Here is a 23,109-nt window from a genome sequence, read left to right as displayed (position 1 = left end):
GCACCACAGGATTCTGCCCTCAAGGCAACATGAGGAAATTTTCCTTTGCAGATCATCAAGAAAATTCCCACATTCCCGCTGAAACTTGAGAAAATACTTAACATCCTTTATGTGAATCAAAAACCACACCCACATACCCAGCCCCAATCGAGAGGAGCACCGAGGTTCACGCCACAACTGACAAAGTGCCCCGTTTTCCGTTCCTCTTTTTGAGATGACAGTCGATTTCCCTGCTGTGTCTGGAATGGAATCGGGACGTTCCTGTCGCACAACATGAGGAGGCTGATACCAAGTTGAAAAGCAGCAGAATGACCAGGATTTTAAACACACTTGGAAAAGGTACCAGTTTCCCCATCCACTCGAGATAGTGTCTGATTCCACTGCACAGATTCCAATGTATCCTTGATATCAACTCACAAGACAAGTGGAGACCTGACTCCCTGAGCATTCTCAATACAATCCCCAGGTACAAATTAACTCGACTGTGGCCTAACACCCATTTTACAACTGGAGAATAATACGGAGTTCCAAGTCTGAACATGAGACCAGGTCTGACTCCCCAGGTGAATTTTGAGAGCAACCCCGAGAACCCTGTTGCTACTGGAGAGGAATCCTGAGATAAAAGGTCTGGAATCTAGATGCAGACCTATTTCTCTGCAGCGACTCCAAAGGAATCCTGAGGTTCCCCTTGCAAAAGGAAAGGCGTTCTGACTTCCCAGAGACAACTCAGGAGACTCCCTGATATTCCCGTCATTACTGGAGATGATCACCACATTTCCCGCTTCTACTCACGAAAAATCTTGAGATTCCTCTTTCAAAGAAAGATGAGAACTTTTTTTCCTTCTCCAAATTCTATATGAGGCTTGCATTACTTGATGCAACTTAAATGTTGTCCAGAAATTCCCATCCTGATGAGAGAAGAAAACCGAATCTCCCGCCACAATGGAGGAGAGGCCTTGTCGTCACACCTCAGCTGAAGATAATGGGACATTTCTCTTTCAATTGAAGAGGAATCCCAACTTCCCCTTGCTCCACTTGTCGAGTCTTGTCACATCTATTTACACTCAAGGGCAACCCCGTGGATCCTGCAGCAAGGTCCAAGGACTCCAAGTTCACACTCAACTAGAGATGAGTCATGTTGTGCTTAAAGAACCTCCAGTGGAACACGGTTTATCACCTCCCAACATGATCTGTGGCATGAATCCCCCGCTCAGGCTCTCGAAAAAGGCCAAATTTCCTGCTTGAACAGACAGCAGACCGGACAGTCCTTTCAAACTCAGGGAGAAAGCATAGTTCCATCCTCAGCAAGGACTAGGCCTGAGTCCCCAGTGGAACATTCATAGCAACCCCAAGATCCCTGTGGCCACTGGAGAGGAAAACTGAGTTTAACCGCTCAAGTCTAAATGTGGCCCTCAGTCCCTGAAGCGCCTTGAATGGAATCCCGAGGTTCCACTTTCAACAGGAAAGCAGACCCAACTTCTCTGAAGCAGCACTAGCGAGTCCCAGTGGTTCCTGTCGTAACTCGAGAAGACCTCCAAGCTTCAAGACGCAACTCGAGAAAAACCGTGAAATTCTTTACTCCACGAGAAAGGACACCCCTTTCCACTGCAGCTTCTTAAAAGAAATCCCACTTTCCCTCTTCAAACTCGAAAGGATCCTCGGCACCCTATACACAACTCAAGAAATTAACCGAGATACCCGGTCAAACTGGATAGGACCAGCGAGGTTCCTGCCACAGCTCTAGAAGAAACACGTTGTCAACTTGACATCTCCAGGTGAGGAGCGATTCCCCTGCTTCGTCTGGAAATTAATCCTGATGTTCCCATCGTATCTGTAGAGGAGGCCGATCTATCTTTGAAACTCGAGAGGAACCAGAGGAGTCGTGACACAATTCAAAAACACACCGATTTCCCCATCCGACCAAATAAGGACTATTTCCACTGTACCAATTCAAAGAGAACCCCCGGGATCAACTAAAACCACAGAAGGAGACCTGATTTCCCAGGGTGATCATGGAGACAAAGCCCCCCAGACAGAAATGCAACTCGACAGGAGGCCTCCCACCCTTTAACAGCTCGAAAAGTTAGCGGAGTTCCATGCCTCAAAAAGAGACTTGGCATGAGTCCCCTTTTGAAACTTCATAGGAAAAATGAGATCCTTGTCAGAACTGGAGATACACCCTGAGTTTAGAGCCTCAACACCAGATGCGACCTTCTTCCCCTGCCCTGCCTCGAAAGGCATCCCAAAGTCCCCTCACACCTCAGAAGGATTCCAGACTTCCCAGAGACAACCTGAGAGGCTACATGAGGCCCCAGTTGCCACGAGAGTGATCCGAAAGTTTCCTGTCCCAACTCGAGAAACTCTTCGGGATTACCCCTTTCAATACGAATTGAAACCCGATTCCTCTGCATTGAGATGAGAATAATCACTACCTTCCCCTCGCAACTTGACTTCCCTGAGGCAACAGTGTGTTAACCTGAGTATCCAGGCGTAACTGGAAGGGAAAGCCAATCTTCCCCCTGCAACTTGCCAAAAACGAAGAGATGCCCCATTCAACATCACATCAGGCCCTTCTTTTCCTGCTGCTCCTGGAGAGCAATCACGAGTTCTCTCTTAAGACATGATAGGAGGCTTGAAACCCTATTTACAATTCAGTTCAGTTCAGTTAAGTTGCTCAGTCGTATCCGACTCTTCACGACCCCATGAATCACAGTACGTCAGGCCTCCCTGTCCATCACCAACTTCTGGAGTTCAACGAAACTCATGTCCACAGAGTCGGTGATGCCATCCAGCCATCAAATTCTCTGTCGTCCACTTTTCCTCCCGCCCGGAACCTTTCCTAACATCAGAGTCTTTTCCAGTGAGTCAACTCGTCACATGAGGTGGCCAAATTATTGCATTTTCAGCTTTATCATCAGTCCTTCCAAAGAACACCCAGGATTGATCTCCTTTAGAATGGACTGGTTGGATCTCCTTGCAGTACAAGGGACTCTGAAGATTCTTCTCCAACACCACAGTTCAAAAGCATCGATTCTTCGGCGATCAGCTTTCTTCACAGTTCAACTCTCACATCCATACATGACCACGGGAAAAACAATTGCCTTGACTAGACGGAAATTGTTGGCAAAGTAATGTCTCTGCTTTTTAATATACTATCAAGGTTGGTCATAACTTTCCTTCCAAAGAGTAAGAGTCTTTTAATATCATGGCGGCAATCAGCATCTGCAGTGATTTTGGAGCCCAAAAATAAAGTCTGACACTGTTTCCACTGTTTTTCCATCTATTTCCCATGAAGTGATGGGACCAGATGCCATGATCTTTGTATTCTGAATATTGATCTTCAAACCAACCTTTTACTCTCCTCTTTCACTTTCTTCAAGAGGCTTTTGAGTTCCTCTTCACTTTCTGCCATAAGGGTAATGTCATCTGCATATCTGAGTTTATTGACAAGGGGCTCCCAAAATATCCGTCTTCAATGGAGAGAAAACCAGAGTTTTTCTCTATACCTCTAGAAGAGCTCCCGATTCCCAATCTCCTCACCATATGAGGGTTCAAACCCTGCTTCAACACAAGAGGAGCCCTTTCATATTCTTCCATCACAAGAGGAGTCCTCTGTCTCCTTTTGAAACTCGAGTGCACTCCCGAGAATACTGCTGCAAGGATAAAGGACTGTGAGTTCCCCCTTCAATCGAGGTAGGTCCTAATGATCTAGAAAAGCTCCAAACTCACACCAACTAGGACATCACAACATGACGGGATAACTGACGACCATGCTGAGCCTACAAAAAAGCATTAATGAACTTCCTGATCACGACAGGAGGACTGATTCACCTTAACAACTCGAGAGGAAAGCAGAATTCCCACATTCCCACTTGAAACTCGACAAGACACTTAACATCCTTTATGTGAATCAAAAATCAAACCCACATACCCAGCCCCAATCGAGAAGAGCACCGAGGTTCCCGCCACAACCGACAAAGTGCCGCGTTTTCCATTCCTCTTTTCCAGATGACAGTCGATTCCCATGCTTTGCCTGGAATGGAATCTGGACATTCCCGTCACACAGTATGAGGAGGCTGGTACCACTTTGAAAGTCAGCAGAATGACCGGGATTTCTAAACACACTTGGAAAAGGTACTGATGTCCCCACCCACTCGAGATATTGTCTGATTCCACTCTACAGAATCCAATGTATCCTTGATATCAACTCAAAGACGAGTGGAGACCTGACTCCCCGAGCTATCTCAATATAATCTCCAGCTACAAATTCACTCGACTGTTGCCTAACACCATTTTACAACTGGAGAATAATGCGGAGTTCCATGTCTGAACATGAGACGAGGCCTGACTCCCCAGGTAAATTTTGAGAGCAACCATGAGAACCCTGTTGCTACTGGAGAGGAATCCTGAGTTAAAAGGTCTGGAATCTAGATGCAGACCTATTTCTCTGCAGCAACTCCAAAGGAATCCCGAGGTTCCCCTTGCAAAAGTAAAGGCGTTCTGACTTCCCAGAGACAACACGGGAGACTCCCTGATATTCCTGTCGTTACTCGAGAGGATCACCACACTTCCCACATCTACTCACGAAAACTCTGATTCCTCTTTCAAAGCAAGACGAGGCCCTTTTTTTCCTGCAGTACATAGACAGAAATCTCGAGTACCTGCTCCAAATTCGATATGAGGCTTGAATTCCTTGATGCAACTTAAGGGTCGCCCAGAGATACCAGTTCCATTGACAGAAGGAAACCGAATTTCCTGCCACAATTGAAGAGAAGCCCGGTGGTCAACCTTAGCTGAAGATAATGGGCCATTCCACTTTCCACTGAAGTGGAATCCCAACTTCCCCTCCAACCACGTGTCGAATCCTGTAACCTCTATTGACCCTCGAGGGCAACCCCGTGGTTCCTGAAGCAAGGTCAAAGGACTCCGAGTTCACACTCAACTACAGATGAGTCATTTTGCTTAAATAAGCTCCAGGGGAACACGGAGTATCATTTCCCAACATGATCTGAGGCATGAATCCCCCGCTGAGACCATCGAAAAAGCCCAAATGTCCCGATTGAACAGACATCAGACTTATCAATCTTTTTAAACTTGGAGAGAAAAAAGAATTCCATCCTTAACAAAGACTAGGCCTGACTCCGCAGTGGAATATTCATAACAACCCCAAGATCCCTGTGGCCACTGGAAAGGAACACTGTGTTTACACACTCAAGTCTAAATGTGGCCCTCATGCCGTTCAGAGACTCGAAAAAAATCCCGAGGTTCCCCTTTCAAAAGGAAAGCAGACCTGACTTCTCTGAAGAAAAACTCGCAAGTCCCAGTGGTTCCTCAGGTAACTCGAGAAGACCTCCGAGCTTCAAGATGCAACTCGTGAAATATGATGAAAATCTCCACTCCACGAGACAGGACGCCCATTTCCGTTGCAGCATCTTAGGAGAAATCCCACTTTCCCTCTTCAAACTCGAAAGGATACTCGGCACCCTATAGGCAATTAAGTAGATAACCGAGATACCCAGGAAAGCCCCAGAGGAGCAGCGAGATTCTTGCCACAGCTCAAGAAGAGAACCGTTTTCCACTTGTCATCTCCAGGTGAGGATCGATTCCAATGATTTGTCTGGACATTAATCATGATGTTCCCATCCAGTCTGAAGAGGAGGCCAATTTCCCCTTGATAATCGAGAGGACCCCGGGGAGTCGTGCTAACATTGAAAAAGACACCTATTTCCCTATCCGCTTGGCATAAGGACGGATTCCACTGTACCAATTCAAAGAGAACCCCCGGGATCAACTAACACCACAGAGGGAAGCCTGACTGCACACGTGCATCAAGGAGAAAACAACCCCAGGACAGAAATTCAACTCGACAGGAGGCCTCCCACCCCTTTTACAACTCGTAAAGATTGCGGAGTTCCATTACTCAACAAGAGACTTGGCATGACTCCCCTGTTGAAACTTCATAGGAACAGTGAGATCCTTGTCAGAACTGGAGAGGCACCCTGAGGTTAGCACTTCAACTCCAGATGAGACCCTATTCCCCTGCACTTCCTCAAAAGGCACCCAAAGTCTCCTCACTCTTCAAAAGGATTCCGGACATCGCAGAGACAAATTGAGAGGCTCCGTGAGGACTCTGTTGCCACACGAGGGATCCAAAAGTTTCTTGCCCCAACTCGAGACACACTTTGGGATTACCTCTTTCAATGCGAATTGAAGTCCTATTCCTCTGCATTGACTCGAGAGCAATCATGACCTTCCCCTCCCAACTTGATTTCCATGAGGTAAGAAAGTGTCAACTTGAGTTCCCCATCGTAACTCGAAAGGATAGAAAAACATTTCCCCACAACTCGCCAAAAACAAGGAGATGCCCCAGGCAACGTCACGTGAGGCCCCTTTTTTTCCTGCAGCACCTGGAGAGCAATCCCGAGTTCTCTCAACAAACGAAGGATGCTTGAATCCCTATTTACAATTCAAGGGGCTCCAAGAATACCCGTTTTCAATCGAGAGAAACCCCGAGTTTCTGTCCACACCTCTAGAAGAGCTCCGTATTCAAAACCTCCTCACGATATGAGCGTTTAAACCATGCTTCAAATCAAGTGGAATCCTTTCTTCTTCTACCACCACAAGAGGAAGCCTCTGTCTCCAATTGAAACCCGAGGGCACTCCCGCGGATCCTGCTGCAAGGATAAAGGACTCTTGAGTTCCACTTCCACTCGAGCTAGGTCCTGTTGATCTAGCAAAGCTCCAAAATAACACCAAATATGACATCACATATCGGGATATCTGCCACCCATGCGGAGCCTATAGAAAAAACCCTAATGAACCGCCTGATCATGACAGAAGGGCTGATTCCCATTTGACACTTCGAGAGGAAAGCAGGATTCCATGCCCCAATCGAGACGAAACCTGACTCCCAGTAGAACCTTTAAAGTATCCCAGAGATCCCTGTCACCATTGGAGAGGAAGACACCAGTGACCGACTCAATGCTGGATGCGGTAGTATTGCTCTGCTGTGCCTCAAAAAGAATCCCGAGGTTTCCCTTCCAATATGATAGGAAACCTGACTTTCCTGGGGCAACAGGAGCGAGTTCCTGAGGTCCCTATCGCAACTGGAGAAAAATCCCAAGCTTCCCGCTGCAATTCGAGGAAAACCAAAAGATTCTCCCTTCAATGCGTGATGAGGAAATTTTCCGCAGCAGAGTCTCAAGAGAAATCCCATATTCCCACTTGAAACTCGAACGGGTACTTGACACCATTTATGCGACTCAAAAACAACCTGACATAGCCATGCCCACTGGAGAGGAGCACACAATTTTCGGACTCAACACTAAATGAGGCCCTATTCCCATTCCATGTCCGGAGAGTAATCCTGAAATACCCCTTCCAACACGAAAATAGACCTGACTTCCCTGAAGAAACACGAGAGAGGTCCTAAGTCCCCTTCACAAATGGAGACAGTGTCCAAGATTCAGGCCACAACTCGAGAAAAACCACAAAATTCTGCCATCAAGGCGAGATGAGGAACATTTCTGTGGCAGATTCTCAAGAGAAGTCTCACATTCCTGCTTGAAACTCGACAAGTTATATAACATCCTTTATGTGACTCAAATATTACACCGACCAACCTAGCCCCAATCGAGCGAAACACCGAGTTTCCCGCCACAACTGACAAAATGCCCCGTTTTCCTGTCCTCTTTTCAAGATGACAGTCGATTCCCCTGCTTTCTCTGGAATGGAATCCGGAAGTTCCCGTCGCACACTATGAGGAGGCTGGTACCAGCTTGAAACTCAGCAGAATCCCTGGGATTTCAAAACACACTTGGAAAAGGTACCGATGTCCCAACCCACTCGAAATCTTGTCTGATTCCACTGCACAGATTCAAATTTATCCTCGATTATCAACTCACAAGACAAGGGGAGACATGACTCCCAGAGCATTCTCAATACAAACTTAACGTACGAAATCAACTCGATTGTGGCCTAACACCCATTTACAACTCAAGAAGAAAGCAGAGTCTCATGTCTGAACACGAGACCAAGTCTGACTCCCTAAGGGAATTTTGAGAGCAACCCCGAGAACCCTGTTGCTACTGGAGAGGAATACTGAGTTAAAATGTCTCGAATCTAGATTAAGACCTATATCTCTGCAGCGACTCCAAAGGAATCCCAAGGTTCCATTTGCTAAAGAAAGGAGTTCGGACTTCCCAGAGACAACACGGGAGACTCCCTGATATTCCCGACGTTACTGGAGAGGATCACCACACTTCCCGCAGCTACTCACTACAAACTTTGAGATTCCTCTTTCAGAGCAAGATGAGGCCCTTTTTTTCTTGCAACACATAGACAGAAGTCTTGAGTTCCTTCTCCAAATTCGATATGAGGCTTGAATTCCTTGATGCAACTTAAGGGTCGCCCAGAGATACCCATCCCGATGACAGGAGAAAAACGAAATTACTGCGACAATTGAAGTGAAGCCCCGTGGTCAACCATAGCAGAAGATAATGGGCCATTTCACTATCAACTGAAGTGGAATGTCAACTTCCCCTCGAACAACGTGTCGAGTCCTGTCACCTCTATTGACCCTCGAGGGCAACCCAGTGGATCCTGAAGCAAGGTCAAAGGACTTCGAGGTCACACTCAACTACAGATGAGTCAGGTTGCGCTTAAATCAGCTCCATTGGAACACGGAGTATTACCTCCCACATGATCTGAGGCATGAATCCCCTGCTGAGACTCTCAAAAAAAACCCAAATGCCCCGCTTGAACAGACAGCAGACCTGGCAATCCTTCTAAACTAGGAGAAAAGTAGAGTTCCATCCTCAACAAAGACTAGGCCTGACTCCCCACTGGAACCTTCATAGCAACCCCAAGATCCCTGTGGCTGCTGGAGAGGAATACTGAGTTTACCCACTCAAGTCTAAATGCGGACCTCATGCCCTGCAGCAACTCGAAAGGAATTCCGAGGTTCCACTTTCACCAGGAAAGCAGAACCGACTTCTCTGAAGCAAAACTAGTGAGTCCCAGTGGTTCCTCAGGTAACTCGAGAAGACCTCCAAGCTTCAAGATGCAACTCGTGAAATACCATGATATTCTCCACTCCACGAGACAGGACACAACTTTCCACTGCAGCGTCTTAGGAGAACTCCCACTTTCGCCCTTCAAACTCAAAAAGATACTTGGCACCCTATAGGCAATGGAGTAGATAAACGGGATACCCAGGAAAACCCCAGAGGATCAGCGAGGTTCCTGCCACAGCTCAAGAAGAGAACGGTTTTCCACTTGTCATCTCCATGTGAGGATCGATTCCAATTCTTCGTCTGGAAATTAATGCTGATGTTCCCGTCCAATCCGAAGAGGAGGCCGATCTCCCCTTGAAACTCGAGAGGACCCCAGGAAGTTGTGGCACAGTTCAAAAAGACACAGATTTCCTCAGCCGCCCGACATAAGGACTGATTCCACTGAAGCGATTCAAAGAGAACCCGTGGGATGAACTAATACCACTGAAGGAGGCCTTACTTTCCAGGTGCATCATGGAGAAAAAGGCCCAGGACAGAAATTCAACTTGACAGGAGGCCTCCCACCCCTTTTACTACTCGAAAAGAAAGCGGAGTTCCCTGCCTCAACAAGAGATGTGGCGTGACTCCCTTGTTGAAACTTCCTAGGAACACTGAAATCCTTGTCAGAACTGGAGAGGCAGCCTGAGGTTAGCGCCTCAACTCCAAATGAGAACCAATTCCCCTGCACTGCATCGAAAAGCACCCAAAGTCTCCTCACTCCTCAAGAGGATTCCGGATGTCCCAGAGACAACTTGAGAGGCTCCGTGAGGCCCCTGTTGCCACGCGAGGGATCCAAAAGTTTCCTGCCCCAACTCGAGACACACTTTGGGATTACCCCTTTCATTGCGAATTGAAGCCCGATTCCTCTGCATTGACTCAAAAGTAATCACGACCTTCCCCTCGCTACTTGACTTTCCTGAGGTAAGAGAGTGTCAACTTGAGTTCCCCGTCGTAACTCGAAAGGATAGACAAACATATCCCAGGAACTCGCCAAAAACCAGGCGATGCCCCAGGCAATGTCACATGAGGCCACTTTTTTTCCTGCAGGGCCAGGAGAGCAATCCCGAGTTCTGTCTCAACATACCAAAGACGGTTGAATCCATATTAACAATTTAATGGGCTCCCAGAATAACCGTCTTCAATCGAGAGAAACCCAGAGTTTCTGTCCACACCTGAAGAAGAGCTCTGTATTCAAAATCTCCTCATGATATGAGTGTTCAAACCGTGCTTCAAATCAAGTGGAATCCTTTCTTCTTCTCCCACCACAAGAGGAAGCCTCTGTCTCCAATTGAAACTCAAGTGCACTCCCTTGTATCCTGCTGCAAGGATAAAGGACTCTGAGTTCCCCTTCCACTCGAGCTAGGTCCTGATGATCTAGCAAAGTTCCAAGGTAACACTGACTCTGACATCACAACATGACGGGATATCTGAAAGCCATGCGGAACCTATAGAAAAAACCCTAATGAACCACCTGATCAGGACACAAGGACTGATTCCTATTTTACACCTCGAGAGGAAAGCAGAATTCCATGCCTCAAATCGAGACGAAACCTGACTCGTAATAGAACCTTTAAAGCCACCCAGAGATCCCTGTCGCCACTGGAGAGGAAAACACAGTTGACCGACTCAACGCTGGATGCGGTCGTATTCCTCTGCGTCAACTCAAAATGAATCCCGAGGTTTCCCTTCCAATATGATAGGAAACCTGACTTTCCTGGGGCAACAAGAGCAAGTTCCTGAGGTCCCCATCGCAACTGAAGAAGCACCCCAACCTTCCCGCGGCAACTCGATACAAACCACAAGATTCTCCCTTCAATGCATGATGAGGAAATTTTCCGCAGCAGAGTCTCAAGAGAAATCCCATATTCCCTCTTGAAACTCCAACGGGACTTGACACCATTTATGCGACTCAAAAACAACCTGACATAGCCGTGAACACTGGAGAGGAGCAAACAATTTTAGGACTCAACACTAGATGAGGCCCTATTCCCATTACACGTGCTGAGAGTAATCCTGAAGTACCCCTTCCAACACGAAAATAGACCTGACTACCCTGAAGAAACACAAGCGAGGTAATAGGTCCCCTTCACAACTAGAGAGCGTGTCCATGCTTCCCGCCACAACTCGAGAAAAACCGCAAGATTCTGCCCTCAAGGTGAGATGAGGAATATTTCCGTTGGAGATTCTCAGAGAAGTCTCACATTCCCACTTGAAACTCGACAAGTTACATAACATCCTTTATGTGACTCAGATATTACACCGACCTACCCAGCCCCCGTCGAGCGGAACAATGAGTTTTCCGCCACAACTGACAAAGTGCCCCGGTTTCCAGTCCTCTTTTCCAGATGACAGTCGATTCCTCTGGTTGTCTGGAATGGAATCCAGATGTTCCCTTCGCACAGTATGAGGAGGCCGGTACCAATTTGAAACTCAGCAGATTCCCTGGGATTACAAAAAACACATGGAAAAGGTTCCGATGTCACAACCCACTCAGGATATTGTCTGATTCCACTGCACAGATTGAAATGTATCTTCGAGTATCAACTCACAAGACGTGTGGAGCCCTGACTCCCCGAGCATTCTCGATACAAACTCCAGGTACAAAATCAACTCGATTGTGGCCTAACACTCCTTTTACAACTTGAGAAGTAAGCGGAGTTCTGTGTATGAACACGAGACGAAGCCTGACTTCCCAGGGGAACTTTGAGAGCAACCCCGAGGACCCTGTTGCTACTGGAGAGGAATCCTGAGTTAAACAGTCTCGAATCTAGATGCAAACCTAATTCTCTGCAGCGACTCCAGAGGAATCCTGAGATTAGATTTGATAAAGAAAGGCGTTCTTACTTCCCAGAGACAACACGGGAGAATCCCTGATATTCCAGTTGTTACTCCAGAAGAACACCACACTTACTGCAGACATTCAAGACAAACCTTGAGATTCCTCTTTCAAAGCAAGATGAGGCCCTTTTTTCCCTGCAGCACATAGACAGAAGTCTCGAGTTCCTTCTCCAAATTCGATATGAGGCTTTAATTCCGTGATGCAATTTAAGGGTCGCCCAGAGGTACCCGTCCCGATCACAGAGGAAAACCGAATTTCCCGCCACAATTGAAGAGAAGCCCCGTGGTCAACCTTAGTTGAAGATAATGGGCCATTCCACTTTCAACTGAAGTGGAATACCAACTTCTCCTCAAACCACGAATCGAGTCCTGTCACCACGATTTGACCCTCGAGGGCAACCCCTTGGATCCTGAAGCAAGGTCGAAGGATTCCGAGTTCACAATCAACAAGTGATGAGTCATGTTGCACTTAAATCATCTACAGTGGAACACAGAGTATCACCTCCCACATGATCTGAGACATGAATCCACCGAGAGCCTCTCGAAAAAGCCCAAATTTCTAGCTTGAACTGACAGCAGACCTGAAATCCCTTTTAATCTCGGGAGAAAGCAGAGTTCCATCCTCAACAAAAACTAGGCCTGACTCCGCAGTGGAACATTCAAAGCAACCCCAATATTCCTGTTGCCACTCGAGAGGAACACTGAGTTTACCCACTCAAGTCTAAATGTGGCCCTCAGGCCTTGCAGTGACTCAAAAGGAATCCCGAGTTTCCACTTTCAACAGGAAAGCAGACCCGACTTCTCTGAAGCAGCACTAGCGACTCAGAGTGGATCCTGTCGTAACTCTAGAAGACCGCAAAGCTTCAAGATGCAACTCGAAAAAAAAAACAAAATTTTCCACTCCACGAGGCAGGAGCCCCTTTCCAGTACAGCGTCTTAAGAGAAATCCCACATTCCCTCTCAAACTCGAAAGGATACTGGGCACCCTATACGCAATGAAGTAGATAACCGAGATACATGGCCAAACTCAAGAGAAGCAGTAAGGTTCCTGCCACAGCTCTAGCTGAGACCCGTAGTCCACTTGTCATCTCCAGCTGAGGATCGATTCCCCTGCTTCGTATGGAAATTACCCAAGATGTTCGCGTTGAAAATGAAGAGGAGGCCTATCTCCTATTGAAACTCGAGAGGACCCTGAGGAGTCGTGCCACAATTAAAAAAGACACTGATTTCCCCATATGCCCGACCTAAGGACTGATTCCATTGTACCGATTCATAGAGAAAACCCGGGATCAAATAACAACACAGAGGGAGGCCTGACTTTCCAGGTGCATCATGGAGAAAAAGCCCCAGGAAAGAAATTCAACTCGACAGGAGGCCTCCCAACCCTTTTACAACTCGAAAAGATAGCGGAATTCCATGCCTCAAAAAGGGACGTGGCATGATTCCCCTGTTGCAACTTCATAGGAAAAACGACATCCTTGTCCGAACTGGAGAGACACATTGAGGTTAGCGCATGCACTCCAGATGAGACCCTATTTCCCTGCACTGAATCCAAAAGCATCCCAAAGTCTCCTCACATCTCAGAATGATCCCGGACTTCCCAGAGATAACCTGAGAGGCTGCGTGAGGACCCTGTTGCCACAAGAGGGATCCGAAAGTTTCCTGCTCCAACTCGAGGAACACGTTGGGATTACCCCTTTCAATGCGAATTGAAGCCCAATTCCTCTGCATTGACTCGAGAGCAAACACGACCTTTCCCTTGTAACTTGACTTCCCTGAGGCAACAGTGTGTCAACCTGAGTTCCCCATCGTAACTCAAAAGGAAAGCCAATCTTCCCCTCGCACCTCGCCAAAAACGACGAGATGCCCCAGGCAACGTCACGTGAGGCCGTTCTTTTCCTGCAGCACCTGGAGAGCAACACCGAGTCTCTCTTAAGAAACAATAGGAGGCTTGAATCCCTATGTACAATTCAAGAGGCTCCCAGAATACCTGTCTCCAATGGAGAGAAATCCCGAGTTTCTGTCCACACCTCTACAAAAGCTCCCTATTCCCAATCTCCTCACAATATGAGCATTCAAACCCTGCTTCAACTCAAGAGGAGTCCTTACTTACTCTCCCATCACAAGAGGAGGCCTCTGTCTCCTATTGAAACTCGACAGCACTCCCGAGGATCCTGCTGCAAAGATAAAGGAATCTGAATTCCCCCTCCAATCTAGGCAGGTCCTGATGATCTAGCAAAGCTCCAAGGAAACACCGACTATGACATCACAACATGACAGGATACCTGACACCCATTCTGAGCCTATAGATAAAGCACTAATCAAACCCTGATCACGACACGAGGACTGATTCCCCTTTACAACTTGAGAGGAAAGCAGAATTCCATTCTCAAATCGGAAAGAAACCTGACTCCCAATAGAAACCTCATAGCAAGCCCGAGATCCCTGTCGCCACTGGAGAGGAACACTCAGATGACCGACTCAACGTTGGAGGCGGCCCTATTCCTCTGCTGCGCCTCTAGAGGAAACCCGAGGTTTCCCTTCCAAAAGGATAGGAGACGTTAATTCCCTGGGGCCACACGAGCGAGTTCCTTAGGTCCCTGTCGCCACTCGAGAAGAACACCAAGCTTCTCGCCGCAACATGATAATAACCACAATATTCTGCCTTCAGGGAGAGATAAGGATCATTTCTGCTGAACAGTCTCAAGAGAAATCCCATATTCCCGCTTGAAACTCGAACGGGCACTTGACACACTTTATGCGACTCAAAAAATACCCGACATAGCCGTCCCCACTGGAGAGGAGCACACAATTCTCGGACGCAACACTAGATGAGGCCCTATTCCCATTACACGTCCCAAGAGCCATCCCGAAGTACCCATTGCTACACAAAATGAGACCTGACTTCCCTGAATGAACACGGCGAGTTCCTAGGTCCCCGTCGCCACTCAAGAGAGACCCCAAACTTGCTGCCGCAACTCAAGAAAAACCACAAGATTCTGCCATCAAGGCGAGGTGAGGAATTTTTCCCTTGCAGATTCTCAAGAGAGGTCCCACATTCCCGCTTGAAACTCGACAAGACAGTTAACATCCTTTATGTGACTCAAAAATTACACAGAACTACCCAGCGCCAATTGAAACGAACACCGAGATTCCCGCCACAACTGACAAACTGCCCTGTTTTCCAGTCCTGTTTTCCAGATGACATTCGAATCCCCTGCTTTGTCTGAGAAGGAATCCGGATGTTTCTGTCGCAATGATTGAGGCTGGTACCACCTTGAAACTCAGCAGAATCCTCGGGATTTCTCAACACACTTGGAAAAGGTACCGATGTCCCCACCCACTCGAGATATTATCTGATTCCACTGCACAGATTCCAATGTATCCTCGAGTATCAACTCACAAGACCAGTGGAGACCTGACACCCCGAGCTTTCTCAATACAAACTCCAGGTACAAATTCAACTCCTCTGTGGCCTAACACCCATTTTACAACTCGAAAAGAAAGCAGAGTTCATGTCTGAACACGAGACGAAGCTTGACTCTCCAGCTGAATATTGAGAGCAACCCCGGGAACCCTGTTACTACTGGAGAGTAATTCTGAGTTAAACGGACTCGAATCTAGATGCAGACCTATTTCTCTCAAGCGACTCCAAAGGAATCCGAGGTTCCCCTTGCTAAAGGAGAGGCATTCTAACTTCCTAGAGAGAACACAGGAGACTCCCTGATATTCCCGTTTTTACTCGAAAGGATCATCACACTTCCCACAGCTACTCAAGAAAAACTTCGAGATTCCTCTTTTAAAGCAAGACCACATCCTTTTTTTCCTGCAGAACATAGACAGAAGTCTCGAGTTCCTTCTCCAAATTCGATATGAACCTTGAAATCCTCAATGCAACCTAAGGGTCGCCCAGAGATAACCGTCCCGATGAGAGAAGAAAACCGAATTTCCCGCCACAATTCAAGAGAAGCCCTGTGGACACACCTCAGCTGAAGATAATGGGCCATTCCATTTTCAACTGAATAGGAATCCCAACTTCCCCTCGCACCACATGTCGAGTCCTGTCACATCTATTGACACTTGAGGGCAACCCTGTGGATACTGCAGCAAGGTGAAAGGGCTCTGAGTTCACACTCAACTAGAAATGAGTCATGGTGCGCTTAGAGCAGCTCCAGTGGAACATGGAGTATCACCTCGCAACATGATCTGAGGCATGAATCACCGGCTCAGGCTCTTGAAAATTCCCAAATTTCCCGCTTGAACAGACAGCAGTCCTGACAATGCTTTTAAACTCGGGGGGAACGCAGAGTTCCATCCTCAAGAAAGACTAGGCTTGAATCCCCAGTGGAACCTTCATAGCAACCCCAAGACCCATGGGGTCATTGTAGAGGAACACTGAGTTTACCCACTCAAGTCTAAATGTGGGCCTCATGCCCTGCAGCGACTCGAAAGGAATCCCAAGGTTCCACTTTTGAAAGGAAAGCAGACACGACTTCTCTGAAGCAACACTAGTGAGTCCCAGTGGTTCCTATCGTAACTCGAGAAGACCTCCGAGCTTCAAGACGCAACTGGAGAAAAACCATGAAATTCTCCACTCCACAAGACAGGAATCCTCTTTCCACTGCAGCGTCTTAAGTGAAATCCCACATTCCCTCTTCAAACTTGAAAGGATCCTTGGCACTCTATAAGCAAATCAATAAAGTAACCAAGATACCCAGCCAAACTCGAGAGGACCAGCGAGGTTCCTGAAACAGCTCCAGAAGAGACCAGTTTTCCACTTGTCATCTCCAGGTGAGGATCGATTCCACTGTTTCGTCTGGAAATTAATCCCGATATTCTAACGAATCTGAAGAGGAGGCCAATCTCCGCTTGAAACTTGAGAGGACCCCGGGTAGTCCTTCCATAATTCAAAAAGACACCAATTTCCCATTCCGCTCGACCTATGGACTGATTCCATTGTACCGATTCTAAGAGAACCCCCGGGATGAACTAAAACCACAGAGGGAGGCCTAACTTCCCAGGTTCACCAAGGAGAAAAAGCCCCAGGACAGAAATTCAACTCGACAGGAGGCCTACTACCCTTTTTACAACTCGAGAAGAGAGCGGAATTCCATGCCTCAATTAGAGATGTGGCATGACTCCCCTGTTAAAACTTCATAGGAACACTGAGATCCTTGTCAGAACTGGAGAGACATCCTGAGCTTAGCGCCTCAAGTCCAGATGAGACACTATTCCCCTGCACTGACTCGAAAGGCATCCCAAAGTCTACTCACACCTCAAAAGGATTCCGAACGTCACAGAGACAAATTTAGAGGCTCCGTTAGGCCGCTGTTAACACTAGAGTGATCCAAAAGTTTCCTGCCCCAACTCGAGAAACAGTTTGGGGTTACCCTTTTCAATGTGAATTGAAGCCCGTTTCCTCTGCATTGACTCAAGAGTAATCAAGACCTTCTCCTCGTAACTTGACTTCCTTCAGGTAACAGTGTGTCAACCTGAGTCCCCATCGTACCTCGAAAGGAAAGCCAAACTTCTTCCCGCAACTCGCTAAAAACCCCGAGATGCCAAGGCAACGTCACATGAGACCCTTCATTTCCTGCAGCGCCTGGAGAGCAATCCCGGATTCTCTCTTAAGAAGAGATAGGAGGCTTGAATCACGATTTACAATTCAAGGGGCTCCCAGAATACCCGTTTTCAATGAAGAGAAACCCTGAGTTTCTCTCCACACCTCGAGAAGAGCTCCCTATTTCCAACCTCCTCACGATATGAGCGTTCAACCCCTTCTTCAAATCAAGAGGATTCCTTTCTTCTTCTCCCATCACAAGAGGAGCCCTCTGTCTCCCATTGAAACTCGAGTGCACTCCCGAGAATCCTGCAGCAATATAAAGGACTCAGTTCCCCCTACAATCGAGGTAGGTCCTGATGATCTAGCGAAGCTCCAAGGTAACACGGACTATGACATCACAACAGGACAGGATACCTGACACCCATGCTGAGCCTATAGAAAAAGCACTAATGAACTGCCTGCTCAGGACACGAGGACTGATTCCCCTTTTACAACTTGAGAGGAAAGCAGAATTCCATGCCTCAAATCGAGACGAAACCTGACTTCCAGTAGAACCTTCATAGCAAGCGTGAGATCCCTGACGCAACTGGGGAGAATCACACAGCTGAAGGAGTCAGCGCTGGATGCAGCCCTATTCCTCTGCTGCACCACAAGAAGAATACGGAGGTTTCTCTTCCAACCCGATAGGAGACCTGACTTCCCTGGGGCCACACGATCGAGTTCCTGAGGTACCCGTCGCCACTCAAGAGGAACCCCAAGCTTCCCGCCGCAACTCGAGAATAACCCCAAGATTCTGCCCTCAAGTCGATATGACAAACATATCCGCTTCTGAGTCTCAAAAGAAACCCAAATTCCCGCTTGAAATTCGAATGGGTACTTGACACACTTTATGGGACTCAAAAAATACCCGACATAGCCGTCCCCACTGGAGAGGAGCACACAATTCTCAGAGCGACACTAGATGAGGCCCTATTCCCGTTACACGTCTCAAGAGAAATCCCGAAGTACCCTTTCCAACACGATTGGAGACCTGACTTCCCTGAAGCAACATGAGCGAGTTCCTAGATTCCCGTCGCAACTCAAGAGAGACCCCAAACTTCCTGACGCAACTCGAGAAAAACCACAATATTCTGCCCTCAAGGAGAGATGAGGAAATTTTCCCTTGCAGATTCTCAAGAGAAGTACCACATTCCCGCTTGAAACTCGACAAGGTATTTAACATCCTTTATGTGACTCAAAAATTACACCGACCTACCCATCCTCAATCGAGAGGAACACCGAGTTTCCTGCCACAACTGATAAAGTGTCCCATTTTTCAGTTCTCTTTTCCAGATGACAGTCGAATCCCCTGCTTTGTCTGAATGGAATACGGATGTACCCATCGCACAATGGGGAGGAGGGTACCACCTTGAAACTCAGCAGAATCCCCGGGATTTCTAAACACAAATGGAAAAGTTACCTATGTCCCCACCCACTCGAGATATTATCTGATTCCACTGCACAGATTTCAATGTATCCTTGAGTATCAACTCACAAGACGAGTGGTGACCTGACTCCCGGAGAAGTCTCAATACAATCTCCAAGTACAAATTCAACTCGACTGTGGCTTAACATCTGTTTAACAACTCGAGAAGAAAGTGGAGTTCCATATCTGAACATGAGACGAGGCCTGACTCCCCAGGTGAATTTTGAGTGCAACCCTGAGAACCCTGTTGCTAATGGAGAAGAATCCTGACTTAAGGAGACTCGAATCTAGATGCAGACATATTTCTCTGCAGCGACTCCAAAGGAATCATGTGGTTTCATTTGCAAAAGGAAAGGTGTTGTGACTTCCCAGAGACAACACGGGAGGTTCCCTGAATTTCCCGTTGTTACTCGAGGGCATCACAACACTTCAAGCAGCTACTCACGAAAAACCTTGAGATTCCTCTTTCAGAGTAAGATAAGGCCTTTTTTTTCCTATGGCACACAGACGTTAGTCTCAAGTTCTTTCTCCAAATTCGATGTGAGGCTTGAATTCCTGATGCAACTTAATGGTCGCCAGAGATACCTGTCCCGATGAGAGAAGAAAAACGAAATTCCCGCCACAATTTAAGAGATGCCCCGTGGTCACACCTCAGGTAAATATAATGGGCCATTCCACTTTAAACTGAAGAGGAATCCCAACTTCCCTTAGCACGACTTGACGAGTCCTGTCACAGCTATTGACACTGGAGGGCAACCCCGTGGATCCTGCAGCAAGTTCCAAGGCCTGCCAGTTCACACTCAACTAGAGATGAGTCATGGTGCTCTTAAAGCAGCTCCAGTGGAACACGGAGTATCACCTTCCACATGATCTGATGAATGAATCCCCCGCTGAGACTCTCAAAAAAGCTCACATTTCCCTATTGAACAGAAAACAGACCTGACAATCCTTTTAAACTCAGGGAGAAAGCAGAGCTTCTTCCTCAACAAAGACTTGGTCTGACTCTGAAGTGGAACCTTCAGAGAAACTCCAAGATCCCTGTGGCCACTGGAGAGGAACACTGAGTTTACCCACTCAAGTCTTAATGTGGCCCTCATGCCCTGCAGGGACTCGAAAGGAATGCTGAAGCTCCACGTTCAGGAAAAGAGACCCGAATTCTCTGAAGCAAAACTAGCGAATCCCAGTGGCTCCTGTCATAACTCGAGAAGATCTCCGAGCTTCAAGACACAACTCGTGATAAACCATGAATTTCTCCACTCCAGACGACAGGACGCCACTTTCCGCTGCAGCTTTTAGGATAAATATTACTTTCCGTTTCAAACCCGAAAGTATACTCGGCAAGTTATACGCAATGAAGTATATAATTGTGATACCCGTCCAAACCCTAAGGAGCAATGAGGTTCCTGCCACAGCTCAAGAATGGAACTATTTTCCACTTGTCGTCTCCAGTTGAGGATTGATTCACCTGCTTCGTCTGTTAATTAATCCTGATGTTCCCCTCCAATCTGAAGAGGAGGCCTATCTCCCCTTGAAACTCGAGAGGACCCCGGGGAGTCATGCCACAATTGAAAAAGACACCTATTTCCCTATCCGTTCAACATAAGGACTGATTCCACTGTACCGATTCAAAGAGAACCCCAGGGATCAACAAACACCACAGAGGGAGGCCTGACTTCCCAGGGGGCTTATGGAGAAAACAGCCCCAGGACAAAAATTCAACTCGACTGGAGGCCTTTCCACCCCTTTTAAAACTCGAAAAGATAGCGGAGTTCCATGCCTCAACAAGAGACGTGGCATGGCTCCCCTGTTGAAACTTCATAGGAATACTGAGATACTTCTGAAAACTGGAGAGGCACCCTGAGGTTAGCGCCTCAACTGCAGATGAGACCCTATTCCCCTGCACTGCCTTGAAAGGTATCCACAGTCACCTCACTCCTCAAAAATATTCCGGACGTCCCAGAGACAAATTGAGAGCCTCCGTGAGGCCCCTGTTTTCATGCGAGGGATTCAAAAGTTTCCTGCCCCAACTCGAGAATCACTTTGGGATTAGACCTTTCCATGTGAAATGAAGCTAGATTCGTCTGCATTGACTCGAAAGCAACCATGACCTACCACTACCAACTTGACTTCCCTCAGTTAACAGAGTGTCAATTTGAGTTACCCATCATAATTCAAAAGGAAAAGCAAACATCTCCCCACATCTCGCCAAAAACCAGGAGATGCCCCAGGCAACATCATATGAGACCCCTTTTTTCCTGCAGCGCCTGGAGAGCAATACCGAGTTCTCTCTCAACATACAAAGGAGGCTTGAATACCTACTTACAATTAAAGGGACTCCCAGAATACCCGTCTTCAATCGAGAGAAATCCCTAGTTTCTGTCCAAATCTCTAGAAGAGCTCCTTATTCCCAACCTCCTCATGATATGAGCGTTCAAACCCTGCTTCAAATAAAGTGGAATCCTTTCTTCCTCTCCCACCACAAGAGGAAGCCTCTGTCTCCAATTGAAATTCGAGGGCACTCCCACGGATTCTGCTGCAAGGATAAAGGACTTTGAGTTCCCCTTCTACATGAGATACGTCCTGATGATCTAGCAAATCTTCCAGGTAACATCAACTATGACATCACAACTTACTGGGATACCTGACAACCATGGGGAGCCTATAGAAAAAGCCCTAATGAACCGCCGGATCATGACACGAGGACTGATTCCCATTTTACAACTCGAAAGAAAAGCAGAATTCCATGCCTCAAATCGAGACGAAATCTGACTCCCCAGTCAAAACTTGATAGCAGCCGCGTGATCCCTGTCACCACTGGAGAGGAACACACAGTTGACTGACTCAATGCTGAATTTGGTCATATTTCTCTGCTGGGCCTCGAGAGGAATCCCGAGATTTCCCTTCCAACACGATAGGAGACCTGACTTCCCTGGGGCAGCATGAGAAACTTCCTGAGTTACCCATTCCAACCCATGTCGAACCCCAAGCTTCCTGCTGAAACTTGAGAAAAACCAGAAGATTCTCCACTCAATGCGAGATGAGGACATTTTCCGTTGCAGGCTCAAGAGAAATCCCATATTCCCGCTTGAAAATAGAATGGGTACATGACACAATTTATGCGACTCCAAAAGTACCCGACATAACTTTTCCCACTGGAATGGAGCACACAATTTTAGGACTCAACAGCAGAAGAGGCCATTTTCCCATGCCACGTCTCGAGAGTAATCCCGAAGTGTCCCTTCCAACACAAAAGGAGACCTGACTTCCCTGAAGCAACACGAGCGATTTCCTGATGTCGCCGTTGCAACTCGAGAGGGACCCCGAGTTTCCCGCCACAACTCGAGAAAAACCACAAGATTCTGCCCTCAAGGCGAGATGAGGAACATTTCCATATAGATTCTAAAGAGAAGTCCCACATTCCCGCTGGAAACTTAACAAGTTATTTAACATCCTTTGTGTGACTCAAAAATTACATCTACATACCTAGCCCCAATCGTGAGGAACACCAATTTTCCCACCACAACTGACAAAATGCCCCGTTTTCCATTCCTCTTTTCCAGATGACAGTCGATTCCCCTGCTTTGTCTGGAATGGAATCCGGAAGTTTCCGTCGCACACTCTGAGGAGGCCGGTACCACCTTGAACTCCGCAAAATCCCCGGGATTTCAAAACACACTTGGAAAAGGTACCATTGTCCCCACCTACTCAAGATATTTTCTGATTCCACTGCACAGATTCAAATGAATCCTCGAGGATTTACTCACAAGACGAGTGGAGCCCTGACTCCCCGAGCAGGCTCAAAAAATTCTCCCAGTAGAAATTAAACTTGACTGTGGCCTAACACCCCTTTCCAACTCGAGAAGAAAGCGGAGTTCCATGTCTAAACAGGAGACGAAGCCTGACTCCCCAGGTGAATTATGAGAGCAATCCCGAGAACCCTGTTACTACTGGAGAGGAATCCTGACTTAAATGGACTGGAGTTTAGATGCAAACCTATTTCTCTGCAGTGACTCTAAATGAATCCCGAGGTTCCCCTTGCAGAAGCAAAGGTGTTCTGACTTCCCATAGACAAATCTGGAGGCTCCCTGATACTCCCGTCTTTCCTCGACAGGATCATCACCCTTCCCGCAGCAACTCATGGAAAACCTCGAGATTCCACTTTCAGAGAAATATGAGGCCCTTTTTTTCCC

This window comes from Moschus berezovskii, chromosome 3 (genome assembly GCF_049115385.1).
Source record: "Moschus berezovskii isolate FMDL1 chromosome 3, NW_MosBer_1.0, whole genome shotgun sequence".
Lineage (NCBI taxonomy): Eukaryota > Metazoa > Chordata > Mammalia > Artiodactyla > Moschidae > Moschus > Moschus berezovskii.
This window is presented reverse-complemented; position numbering follows the sequence as displayed.